The 14,433-nt window shown below is 31.1% G+C and overlaps 1 long non-coding RNA gene across 1 annotated transcript; it reads right to left on the bottom strand.

Annotated features, from left to right (window-relative positions):
- Positions 1 to 9,359: 9,359 nt before the first annotated feature.
- LOC132743173 (uncharacterized) lies at positions 9,360 to 14,157 on the bottom strand. The gene is made up of 3 exons (XR_009627536.1): positions 13,817 to 14,157; positions 11,570 to 11,654; positions 9,360 to 9,654 (listed from the first exon to the last, which is right to left on the bottom strand). It is a non-coding gene; the product is annotated as an uncharacterized LOC132743173 (long non-coding RNA).
- Positions 14,158 to 14,433: the final 276 nt, after the last annotated feature.

Below are 14,433 nucleotides of genomic sequence, written 5' to 3'. Positions count from 1 at the left end.
TATTTAGAATTGTTACTTAAAAGAAGAAAAAAGAAAACAGAGTGAACGAATGGTCTGCAATTTGAACAAAAGTTACTGGTCATGACCTACATCAAGTGGAACATTTATCTCTAAAAGTTATTTCAATTTCCGCCTTGTCAATAAAACACAGTGAAGTTCATTGAATGTAAATGAGTTCTAGATTAATGTCCTGGTAAGACATTTGTTTACCATTCAATTTCTTATATGATATTTCTAAATGATTTAGTTAATATTGAAAACTAATAAATTTCTCTAACATTATTTTGCGTGACAGATAATTATCATTTTTGAACTAAATTATGTCATATTTTACAATAATTATTAAGATTTAAACGAACAGTGTAAAATATTGATAACGTATTAAGCTGTATTAAATTAGCATAAAAGTCGTTAACTTGACTGTTAAACAAGGTATTTTTTCTGATGTTTTTTTCTGCAAAACAACAATTGTCATACATTAAGATTGTATAACGAAAAGTGATAAGTAAGAAAGTAACTGTAGTCAAATATTCCAAGATTAACACGCAAGATCGCATGCTCCGTTGCAGTGTTTTATCAAAAGCAGAGAGCAATTTATCTTTAGGATGACTTAGAAATGTTGTCAATAATGTTCTTATAACTCCAAGGGATAGTTATTCATAATGTTTAAATCATGTCATGATGAAGTTCAACTTGTAATAGAAATTTTCTACTATAAAAATATATATTAAAAATACATGTATACACAAATGAGAAAACAACCGATGTATAAATATTAACTAAAGTATGATTTTTAGACATTTACATTCGCGATAGAATGTTACTTGAAAATAATATCAGTTTATATTAGTAAGATGAAACTTTATTTCATAAAGTGAGCCACGGGTGGCTATAATGTTTTAGAGTTCGCATGATGAAATAAAATTGCATCTTACATCAACATTTTTTTTTATTTATGAAATCACCTTCCTCCAATATTAACTTGTATATTTGAGTTGGTTTACACACTTGTAGCATCTATTTCAGACGCATTTCTCATAAATGCATGACGACTAAAAATAAAACAAAAAGATAAGTTCACAAATAAACGTTATTTGCAGGCTATTTTATTTACTTTAAACAAAAATTATGAATTATTGACTGCTTACATAACTTTAACATACAGTTCGAAACGATGAAAGAGTTATGCCGGTAAATAATAAGTCTTTGGCAGTAAAACTGGGCGGAATAATATACTCAAATATACCTAATTGATAGATTTCCGCCATTTATAAAGTTGTGTTTTGACGCAAAACAAGCATGTAATGTGTTAAAAATCGGATGAAAGGGATTTACTTTTAGTTAGATTTTATAATTTTACACCTTATTGGAAAATTTATTTCATCATTGCTTCACACAATAAGTAATAATTGGCAAATAGGTATTCATTTAAAAAGCAACTAGTAACAAGGACTGTCTTACAGACACTTATAGAAAATGCTTTGGAGCTCGGTAAATGTAATGTTTCCCCCATCTTATCCCTAGAGACAAGTTTCAACTTGGTAAATATCTCTATAAAAAGAGCAAGACGTGACTCACACCGCCTTGAGACTTTTACGCTTTGACCTCCGGATTTGCCATGTTTATGATGTCTTAGTTTTAATACGAAAATATAAGCCATATTATTTATGCTTATAGGCACATCATTTTTTTCCATTCATATGAAAGGGCAAATTTGAGGTTGTATTACAACATGTAGATAATGATTTTAGAGCGTGTAGATATAATCGTATTACTGACTGATGACTTGACTGCTTATACATGTACATATCTTTTACAGTTATTGCACGCAAGATAGTTTTTTATTGCCAAGAAAGACTTCAAGAGCAGTTTACCATCTGGAAGGAAGTGTAATTATCAGCCGAATGTTATGAACATAAACAAAAATTAATGGGTGATGTTTGAAGGTCAGTGAATTGCATATTAATCTATTTTATTAAGATTATATTTTTAGTTATTAATCACATGCATCTTTGATTCGCTTCGATCATGCCTTATGTCTGAAACTATTACGATTCTGTTAACGATAATAAATATGAGAAAAAAATGTTAACAGACTCTTCCTTTTAAGGTGTGAAATTATATTTTGATATTTTTCGTTGTGAAATTATCAAGTTTATATTCATGGATACCTTAATCGGTAATCCACCCAAAAGCATAAACTACTTAAAATAAAGACTGTATTGAACGCATAACTACGTAATTTCAAAGAACGTCAGATGACGTTAAGGTTGTAACACACAATACATCTTGTATCAATATCGACAACATAAACATCATTGAAATGTTCAGTTAAGCTCAGAGCATAAATTAAAGTTATGCTATCTTCCTGCTACTGCTTGACTTTCTTTTAGAAAGAAGTTATGCAATAGTGATGTATGTACTTACGTCTGTTAATCAGATGACTAATTCAATCATTTTCCTGGTGGAATAGGCCCGATATTTGTACTTTAAAAAAATGGAACCTCATTGCTAAAACGGCATAAACTCTTTAAAATGACCAATGCGTTCATTATAAATGTTGACATTTATCTTTCATTTTATTCAAAATAAAAATAGAAACAAGAATTGCTACAATATTACTTTATCATAAGGGACTGTGCGTCTTTTCACGGTGGTACTTTCAGGATTTCATTTGATCGACAAATTCTCACTCTTTGATTGAGCTGACTACATAATAATGCAATTTAGTTTTTGTATCTAAGAGTTTGTTTATGTACGATGCATGTCTGAACTGTTTCCGATGACCAATATCTCTAGGAATAGTCTGTATTTTTCAATGTTTAAACGTTGACTTGGCTACAGAAAAACGCTTTTCTCTGTCTAAAACATTTATAATAACATACAGAAAATTGTTCTTTGGGGGAAAATATACCGCCATTTCTCTATTGTGCATAGTCGTCGTATGTCTGTCCGTCTTTCTGTACATCTGTCAATCCATCACATATCATGTCTGGACTACTCCCAAAATGACTAATGCAATTTCATTTGAACTTTACAACAGTGATCAGTACTAAGTCTTCTTGTGTATTTCTTCGGCATTTTCTTGCTCTATGATTTTGTCCTTTAATGATTTTGCCTTATAATGATTTATTTTTATTTAAAAAGTTTCGTCGGACTAATTTTCTTTTACAAGTAATACAATATGCAGCAGTATCAGATGTTACCTCAAATCGGCAAAAAATTATCATTTCCACAAAAATGCGTTTCTCTTGCAATAAATTCGAAATGACGTTTGATTAAAAAACGGAGTGCATTGACGATAGTTGTGTAGAATTATTTTGTTGAGCGTATGTATATAACTCCCTATAGGTAAATGTAGGTGAAAACGATTTGGTCAGAGAGTGATATTATTAATGCATTAAAATACGGAGTTAAGCTTGTCAACCAAAAGTAATTATGAATAGGAAAAGGTGATTTTCTTGAAAAAAAACTAAATAAATATTTAGATAATTATATATAATTATGTTCGGTACAAAGAAGGGTTGCTGGTTAGATTGATACATTTTTGTCATCATAGAATTTTTGAGATAGTTTTGATCAAAACATAATGTATTTCAAATTTGTTTATTGAAAGCCCTATCAGAAAGCAGATAAGAAATCATTGTTTAAGCTATGATATGTCTGTATTTGAAAAAAATATTTCTGCTTGGTGCTATCTTAAACAAAGAAATGAATCATTTTTAGAGCTAAAACTTCAGTCTCAACATAATGATTCTGAACAAAGATTTCACTTGCAGAGTTGTTCATAGTATTTTTTGTCTCCTCTGATTCATGAATATTTCATAACAGTTCTTTAGTGGAAGTATCTTACCAAATGCATTTGACCTTTTACGACAGCAGATCATACTTTGACTTTTTCAACTGTTACGAGCCAGGCGTAACTAGAAAGAAAGCCAGCAACAAACTTGTAACAATAACAAATTTATTACAGAAAAATTATTAAAGAAAAATAAAATAACAAATTACGTTTACAAATACCTGAAGTCCAAATAAAAATGTAAAATCTAATGTCTAGTCTGATCCTGGAATGATCCCTTTTTGAATAGCACAGTTAAATCCAAGTTAAATCCAAGAACACTTTAGAATAAATTCCCACAATAAAATCCACTAGAATAATTTTAACTATTTTAAAATAATCCAAGCTCCAATAAATCACTTAATTTCCAAGTTGAATAATACTCCAAATATATTGATGACTTAAAAGATCACTGATGACTTAAAAGGTAAAGGTAATGAAAAATGTCACTTTATATATATTAACTAAGAAAATTCCAGAAAGGTCTATTATGTTCTAAAGTAATCATAATCTAGCAACTTCAACAATAAAGAACATTCCAGAAGTTTCTATCTAAATATAATGCATGAGTTTTCTACAACAGTTAAGAAAGTTCTAGTACATACATGTAGTTAATGTTCTAAAAATAGAACAATGATAATATTGGAAATACCAACTGGTCAGATATAAATTATATACATGTAATATGTTGCATACATAACACAACATATTACTTTTTAATAACTTACATTTAAAATAAGCCCCACTGTGATCAAAGAACTTTAAATCACGAAGTTTGAAATTCTTATATAGATCAAATGAAACCCCTAAAATAGAAATATCTGCATAGTAAAGACATATACTCAGAATTAATTTAAAAGACGAGTTTTCGAAAATTCTTAGATTAATTAATGTGAAGAACATTGCAACGCTTTTTCAGTTATGGGTCATTTTGCACAATATAAATGACTATTGTGGAAAAACACTGTGATGGAATGCTCTGAAAATTTTCAAACAAGTACTTGGTCCAGCCTTACGTAAAATTTGCTTGTAAAAATCAAAGTGTACATAGATAAAACATTTTGTTTTTGAACTTTTTATTAATCACCTTCATTAGTCATTTTGTATTGCGAGTGTGTAAATATTTTAGATACAAATATAAAGACTGGACAATGAGTATGTATTTTAATATCTTAAAATGAACTATAATATGAAAGGAGAATTAGAAATGTCAAAATAAAAACTTTAGAGCGCATAACATCTCTTTACGAGATCACTGAAAAGAGATGCAATCGAAACCAGTTTACTTTATTTGCGAATTTAAGCAAATCTTTATCACAAGATGAATAGCTAGGGACTCGGTTATTAATTTTTCCGATGAAATTGATAAGGATATGAAACCTTGATCTGGTTACATGTCTATTTTGGACGTATGTAAAACCCCTGTCACACTAGGACAATTCAGAACGCCAAGGTGAGCGCAGTAAGCCAAACATTGCCACAGCATCGCCGTAGCAGCGTAGTGGCATCGCATAGAATGCCGACCAACGGCACGCATTTTGAACATGCTCAAAACAAACACCGTCACTCGGCGTTCTAAAATGATCGCAGAAGCATCGCAGTAAGGACGCCGTAGCAACTCAGTAGCATCTCCTACAAAGCAACAGGAGCGCCACGAAAGCGCAAAAGGAACGCCGAATCAACTCCGTGGTTATCCACGGCGCTTGTACGGAGATTGTGCGACGTCTTTACTGCGCTTTAACTGCGTGTGCACAGCGCTTTTACGGAGCTTTACGATTTCGACGCTGTGTGAGTGCTGCGAGAGCGTCGCATGAGCGCCGTAAATGCGCAGTGAAAGCGCAAAGAACGTCGTAGAAGCGCAGTCCGAACGTAGACAATCGCCAACTAAAACGCAATTGAAGCTTCGTAGCATCGCAATGATCGCCGTGAAGATACCATGAGGAGGCCGTGAAGTCTTCATGACATCAACAATATCACATTTTTTATTGCGATCTTGCGGCGCTTTGTTAATTTAACAACGCCGTGCAAACGCAGTGAAAGTGCAGTCTAGTGTGACAGGGCCTTAAGATATTACGTTGAAGGTCAAAGAAAAGTTCATAACTGCAAGTTTTCATGTAAAGAAAAGGTAAAATGAATTCATTTTTAGGAATTCAGTTATTAATATTTTCCTTATAAATCATGCATATGTTCTGATAAGATTATGTTTTGCTGATTTTGGTATCTTGTGAATAAAACAATAATAATTTAAGCTTAACAATACCATAATTTGATATCGTTTTTAGAATCAGATTAATTTATAATTTCATAAATTATAGAGAAGAAAACACTTGACACGATTATCAATAAAATTAAAAAATTTATGAGAAGCAAACTCCAAGCCAAATAAGATTATATCGAACTTTATACCATTTACTTGATTAGAACAACATTCCCTTATTAAAATAGATAAATACAGAATCCCTAAAGAAATCCCAACACGGCAAAATTGCAAATGTTGCAGGCTCGGTTTGATTGAGCCTGTTCATGGACGGTACTGGAAAGTGCAAGTTACCGTCCACGCCCCCTAGCACCGGCTTATTAAAACATTATTCTAAAGAGTTGTTTGTTGCCTTGATATAGTCAACTCTTTAGAAGGCACAAAAGGCCCCGAATAATTTTTACTTCTTTAGAAAGGGCAAACATGACTTTTTAAATGTTTAAATAATGGTTTAGAGATAGTAAAATGATTGCAACCTGAAGAAAGTAATGATAAATGTGAAAAATGTGTCATACACGTAACAAAATGTAAACAAAGTTTAATTTTGACTTCCACAAAAAAATCTAATTCACTTTAACTATACTTATAACCAAAATATAACACATGAAAAAGATGGTTCCAGTAATTGACAATTGAGTGACTGTTTGGATATTTTAAATGGACAGAAAATGAGAAGGTTTAAAGAAATAAAAATAAAAGCATTTCCGAGGCATAATTGAGCTTTAATGATATAGAAATAATTTGAAAAGAATTTTGTAGTTAAGATAAGAGACAGGGAGCTATAAAATAGATAAATACAGACTCCCTATAGAAAGCCCAAACACGGCAAAATTGAAAATGTTGCAGGCTCGGTTTGATTGAGCCTGTTCATGGACGGTACTGGAAAGTGCAAGTTATAGTCCACGCCCCCACAGAATTCAACATTTAAACGTGAAATAGTAAAATTTTGAATTTAGAAACATCCGCAGATGTGTTCATACGGCGGTTGTCATGGAACCAATTAATAAAGGCATGTCAGTATAACCACTATTTTGATCCATCTACAAAAAATTACTGTGCACCAATACGCACCCGTAGTTTGATTTCTGAATGTTTTCCCGATAGGAAGTTATAGGAAATGTTTTAACCAATTACTCTTAAATATACAAGTGTTGTTGTAGATTTCTAATTAAAGCATTTGTGTAACCTTCTTGTTCATCTTTTAAATACTGTTTTAAATAATACATCAAAATAGTCTGATTGGGGAATGTTTGATTGAACCTGTGTTTGGTACGAAATGGGTGGTTAAGGTAAGCAACCCGCTGCCTCTTCTAGCACCGAATTAAACAGAACACAACATTTACCCCTGAAAGTGTTAAAAGTTGGAATATAGAAATATCCGACAGACATCGTGAAATAAGCAAAGTGATAGTTTTGTGTTATTTCAATACAACTGCCGTTGAAATTACCTTTTTATACTTAAGAATTGCAATTCATGCCTTAAAAATGCATTATAGACTTTAAAGTGCGTTATATACATTAAAAATGCATTATATACCTTATAGATGTTTCTAAATAATGTACTCCAGGAACCAGTGATTTAGATATAAATCTTATGTAACTATATTCACAGTTTATTTAATTTTCAATCTCATGAAGTAACATGTTCCATTAAGACTAATTATTTAAGATTTCATCTCATGTGACGCACAGATATTTCCTGAATTAATGAGCATATTTGATGGACGTTTTTACACAATTGACAAAAACAATATTTTCTTATTTTAAAGAAAGTTTCTCTGTTATAGAAAATATAGTTTTTGATTTCATTTTAAAGGTAGACACAGTCAAAATTTTCATTTCTTAGTTTTGAATTTTTCATTCATTATTCTGTAAATGCCCTCAAAATGAATATAATAGACAGTCAAAGAAACAAAACTTTTATCTGCGTGGGTCAGGTTAGAGCAATAGGATTTCACAACAGTTGTCAAAGTGAAACGGTAAATAACATGTCAAATGAATGACTTAGACTTGTTTAAATCATACAATATCCAAATATCTGTAATTGTAACTTCAAGGTTTGTTCAAGTCATCTGACTTGTTTCAAAACTATTTGGGGATTCTTTTGCACTGCGAAAAATATACTGATATACGGGAATATACGGTCCCGTATTTTTGACATATACGGGCGTGTACGGGATGTATTCGTCGAATATACGGACCAAGTATACGAGTCCGTATAGGGAACACCGGGTATACGGGAAGTCCGTATATGCATCAGGCATATACGGAATTCCGTATTTGCATCATATACATGTACGTATATTTGTTCGTACTTTTGAAGTTTACGGAGAATAAAATCCCGTATACGGACTATATTAAGGTTGTTATCCCTAGTATACTATATATATACCAAGGATATACGGGACCGTATTTTCTACATATACAGAGGATATACGGACTCGTATTTTCTACGTATACAGAGGATATACGGAACCGTATATTCTACATATACAGAGGATATACGGACTCGTATTTTCCACATATACAGATGATATACGGAATCGTATTTTCTACATATACAGAAAATATTCGGAATCGTTTTTTCTACATATACAGGGGATATATGGAATCGTATTTTCAATATATACAGGAGATATACGGAATTGAATTTTTTAGTTGTCCACAGGGAATACAGAACTGTATTTTCTTGATAAAAGAAGATACAGATAATATCAAAAGCATGCATTTACATATAAGTGACACGTATACATGACCGAAATGCAGACTTGTACAATAGAACATGTTTTATTACAAATTTTAAATGGGAACTGTAAAGTCATATGCTTAAGAACTTTATCTTCACAATTGGAGTATTTCAAATAATAAAGTAAAAACCAAATCGAGTCACTCTTAAATATTTATTATTTCATAAACATATATTCAATATGTATACATATATTAAACAAAATAAACATTTCTTCGCTACAACAGTCATATATTGTTGCAAGCCTTATTCTAGAGGGACAAATTAATGTAGCGTTGCAACGGAACGGCGATATACCGGTATGATGCGATACAGAGTCATGAAATACGTATCACAGTGGAGAAAATCCGCACTGCGATATTTTCTTTAGAGATCGAGTTATACATGTACATGTTTCGATATTTTCAAGCCGTAACGTTTATGAATTGCATGTTGTTTAAATCTAGAACAAACTATACCAACTTGAAGTTCGATTCTATTTATTTTAACAATGATTTTTATGAGCCACTTCTATTACACCCATAAAATATTTTGAAGATATTCATATCATTTGTTCGTGTTAACATTCACATATTATTTTAGGAAAATGAGTCCATAGCACAAATTGATTATTACAGAAAGTTTAAATAATAATAATAATTAAAACTAAAAATCCGTATTCACAGAAATTCGTCATTCAAACACAGTTCTTAAAAGCACTTAAATATATCAATCATCTATAGGAATGTTACGTAGACCAGTGTGACGGTGTCTATTTCGTGACGTAGTAAATGTTATCTCCAGATATTACAATCTTCTTCGGCATGTGTGTATCTGAAAAAGAGAGTTTAAAATCCTGTTTAAATAGTGTCATGAAATAGTTATCACAACTTTCAAAAAAACTATACACAAGCATTTTTTAAGCGTATACATTTATACATTTTTTTCTAACGCAAATTTCAAAATAATTTTATATTATTAGCATAAAGATGTCATTTATAAGCAACCATTACACAGGATTTAAATGAAATGATTAATCTATGACGGATGATAAGTTATATGTTTTTGTTCTAAAACCTTTACGAATATATTTATTTCACACCTGTAATATAAATGATAATGGTATCTTTGTTCTATGTTAAGAGTGTTTTATTGATTAAAAATATATTAATACAAAATAACATTGTATTGGGAAAAAGTGCTGACATAATCTTTTTGATCGTTTTACGATGTAAATTAGCGTCGTTAGTAGGAGTCAATTCGTTTGAAAAAAGGCTTAAAAAGAACAGATATTTTTACTCAGATGTAGATCCGTGTTTGCACAATGATATCCAGTTAAGTAAAAGGCGGAATACCCAGCTATACTTCTCATTTATATTAAAACGTTAATCTTAACAAATTTGCATTATTATTTGTTTCAATTTCAATTGTTTCAAAAACTATCTCAGCAACGAATGAATACCATTCAATATACAATAGTGTAGATTAATATTTTTTTTTGTTAAGACTGTTTAACTAGGTAAGTTGACAATAGAATCTCTTACAGTGTGTCATCTCTAAAAATAAAGTGATAATTCTCACGAAATATAAATCAAAATATCCTCCCTTGCCTATAGCATTAATCTGATAGTATGAAATCAAATTCAGATAATAAAATAAACGTATCATATGTGACAATTGCATAAAATAACATAGGAAATATTTTAGTTAATACATGCGAATGCGACTATTACGTGCGCACGTGAAATATTTATGTATCAACGCAATATGTTTCACGTGCGCACAGGTACTGTGCGTTTAGTATGATAATTAAGTGACGAGGTGGTCAAGTCCACTATCCAGGTGTAAAACAGCTATCATACTGTGTTTATTATCTTCAAACAGGCTAGCTATATAAATTAAATAATCAACAAATTTATCAACTCTCAGCGTAATGCAGTAGGTAAGGTTGTGGTAAATATCAATGCAAGACAGCTAGGCTCGGATTGCACGTTTTTCCCAAAAATATTGCTTTATAATGATCAATCAGGTAGGAAAGTGTTGTATCATTTATTGTAAAGATTATAAATGCTGTGATATTTTCTATTAACTTCTCATTTTGTTTTAAATGTAGCTATATTTAGCCCTATTTAGCAAGTTGGTGCAAACTTATACCAATGCATGATACTGTACACAGACTGTTTCAACTATAGTTAAGTTTGCACGAAATACTATTGCACTGCAAAAGTACTATGACTACTACATATCAATAACATATATAAAAGTGATTAAACTGTAAAGAAAGGTGACCTTTTCGAAAACCTAGCTAAACACCGTTTTCCGGTACGTTACGGATTTAGCTCTGGGGAATTACACCAAATGAAATACATAACACAGTTACATGATATTTCTATTTTTCTATCATTATTTTAGTATGGTTTAGCATTTTCAAATGCGCGGCAAAATGCTTATATCATATATGCCTTAATTGACATCATTTTATGAAGTGTGACATCATTCCGCCTAAGAATTGATTCTAACAAGATACAAAAGAGAACCAATGTATGTATAACTAACCACATTTATTCTTGTCAAAATAAATGCGTGTAATTAAGGAAATTTGACTTTGCCTTGAGAAAGAATTAAACACAAGATGTCAGTACAGAGTGGAATATATATGAGTCTGGGTAACTCTTCTTTACAGACAGTATGTCCGTGTAATTGTCTTATTTTATTCACAAAACACAACAATATATATACGTGAACTTACATCTATATAACTTGCTACCATACTTTGCTTCATCTACAATTGCTGTAAAGAGGGCACAGCTGCATTTCTAGAAGATTTAACTGTCCTGAAAAATCATAATATAACTTCAGCATAAAATGATAAAGAGCACATTGAACATATTTCATACGTGATCACATGTGCGAAAGTGTTAATACTGTAGGAACGTGTTCACTTTTATGTGCATGTGAAGTTATGTATTTTGTGTGTTCGTGCGTGCGAGTATTACCATATTGCTTTATGTGAAATATAAGACAAAATATGGAATGTCGAAAAATGTGTGATGTACAAAGGCTAAATATAGTTTTTCAAGCGTTTAAATTCATGTATAATGAAATATTAAATAACTGTTTCCTCAAACAGGCGCGTGTTTGTGACTGACCCATGCGATATCACCTGATACGTAATGTTTATCTTAAAAACTAAACAAAGAGTTTTAATTATAATAAGAAAAAAATATTTAAATTTTAATTTGTCCAATAAAAAATCCATTGTAAATGTCGAAAACTCAGTTCATGTATATACAATTTAAAATCTGGGTAATCCTGAATATCGTAGATAAATAACCAAAAATATCGAATGAAAACCAAGAGTTGTCTGTCCTGAATAGCGAGTAAACTCGATCTTGCTAATTACTATTAATGCTAAAACAATACAAACAAAACCGTTTTAAAACTTCTGGTTCGTTGCGATATTTTATATTCACGAGTTTTAAAATTATTTCACCGACAACAGGCTCCTGATCTAAGCTTCGTATCAATGTAAAAATAAACATATGAGCCGCGTAACGACAAAACCAACACAATGGGTTTGCGACCAGCATGGATCCAGACCAGCCTGCGCATCCGCGTAGTCTGATCAGGATCCATGCTGTTCGCTTACAAACTCTATAACAAGTAGAGAAACCGATAGCGAACAGCGTGGATCCTGATCAGACTGCGCGGATGCGCAGGGTGGTCTGGATCCATGCTGGTCGCAAACCCATTATGTTGGTTTTGTCATGACGCGGCTCATATGTTTTGACACCAATGGTAAGTGAATTAACAGTTAACTGTTAAACTTAACACCTGTCGGCCATATTACATGCAATCATACACATTCTTTGTATTAGTGTAAATAAAAAATTCTGACAATTATTTTCATTTTATTTATTCATCTAAATGTATTATGATTTAAATAAAAAAGAAATGTTTGTTTCCTATTTTTGTTTAAGATTTGTATTCATTTAAGAATAGGTTAATATAAATAAGAAATATATAACATGTGTACAGAAACTTAAAAAAGTGAATAAAATTGAAAAGAGCGGAGTCTTTAAATTGACTTATGTTTGCATCAAATAATGGTGATTTGTAAAAAAATAAAAACTGCGAATATAAAACAAGTATTCTGCTCGTTAAATTATCAAGACTGAGAAACAATTTTATCTGAAAATTTAAAAACCTATTTTTTTAGAAAATAAATAAGCAAAATTTTTCCCTTTTAAAAAATGTTAAACTGTTAAATCTGATAAAATTTTTTTTATTATATTGGGAATTTAAAAAAAACATAAAATATTTTTTTGGGCTTTCAATTTCATAAATTTTTTATTAAAATTTTAAAAGAATTTGAGTGTCTCTTTTGATATGAAACTTTCTTGGGACATTGAATTCGCCCAACCCCCGCTGCAAGTGGGTAATTGAGATGCTTTAAAAGGGATAAAATCCCCTCAGTTAAAACCCAAACAAGCATAAATAGGGCGTGTCACACCAAACTAATTAATCCCCTTTTTTACTACCCTGTCCAGGGGGGTTTTAATACCTTGAATCTTTTGGGTTTTTAAATGTTTGGGAATTTTTTTAAATCGGTGTCTTTTTTACCCTGAAGGGAGTTATGATCAGAGACATAGATAACTATCTATGTCTATCTATGTCTCTGTTATGATTAACGCATTTAACAAATGCACTTTTCATTTTTTTGTTTTTGCATTTTTCATACAAATTATTAATGAAACAAGATACAGTTTAGAAATCAAAATCAAACTCGTAGTCTCCCAGTCTAAATTTAGGGATATATCCCTGCTTTAATTATCTAATCCGGCGGCCATATTGGATAGCGAAACAGATTAAACAGTGTTAAAGTTTTCTAAAAACAAATCAGTTTAACCCTGAAATAAGCTGTTGTTCACAAAATGCAACTATTCTATTGATCGCATATTGATATTGCAACGATAAAAAATAACTTTTAACCTACCTTGTTTTGCAATATTCTGAATTTTATTTACTATCCATTTCCAATCCCGTTTTTTTCTTTTTTCATTTCGCCCGCGCTATTTCTGATTGGTTGATAGGATTCACGTGATACAAAACCAACGCTTTAAACTCATTGGCTGTTTTGAAAACGCTTGATATGCCTAGATACCGTTTGTGTGATAAAGCATTTAGCATTAATAATGCCACGTATTTATACTAAGGTCGGTGATAATGCGTAAGAAACCAGCATACTAAGACCTTTATTCGATCCAAAATAATGCAATATTAAATTGGAAATATCATGTTTCCATAAACGATAACTTTGCATATATGTATATGTATACATAACCATTGATACTTTTTCATAGGCAAAACTTTGATTCTAATGCTCAATCGGTTATTCATTTTTTTGATAAATGATGATGATGATGATGATGATGATGATGATGATAATAATATTAATAATAATAATAAAAGACGTTTTAGAAGCGCTAAGAAATATTTATAAATTACACAAATTTTTGTGATAACAATAATAAGCGGGTAAAACAAAAGACCCACATTAAATTTGCACATAGGACAAAAGCCCCCACCCCAGTCCATCAAACAAAAGCCTCC

Source organism: Ruditapes philippinarum, unplaced genomic scaffold (assembly GCF_026571515.1).
Source record: "Ruditapes philippinarum isolate M1 unplaced genomic scaffold, ASM2657151v2 ctg1235_1_1_1_1, whole genome shotgun sequence".
NCBI classification, from domain to species: Eukaryota; Metazoa; Mollusca; class Bivalvia; order Venerida; family Veneridae; genus Ruditapes; species Ruditapes philippinarum.
This window is presented reverse-complemented; position numbering and strand designations above follow the sequence as displayed.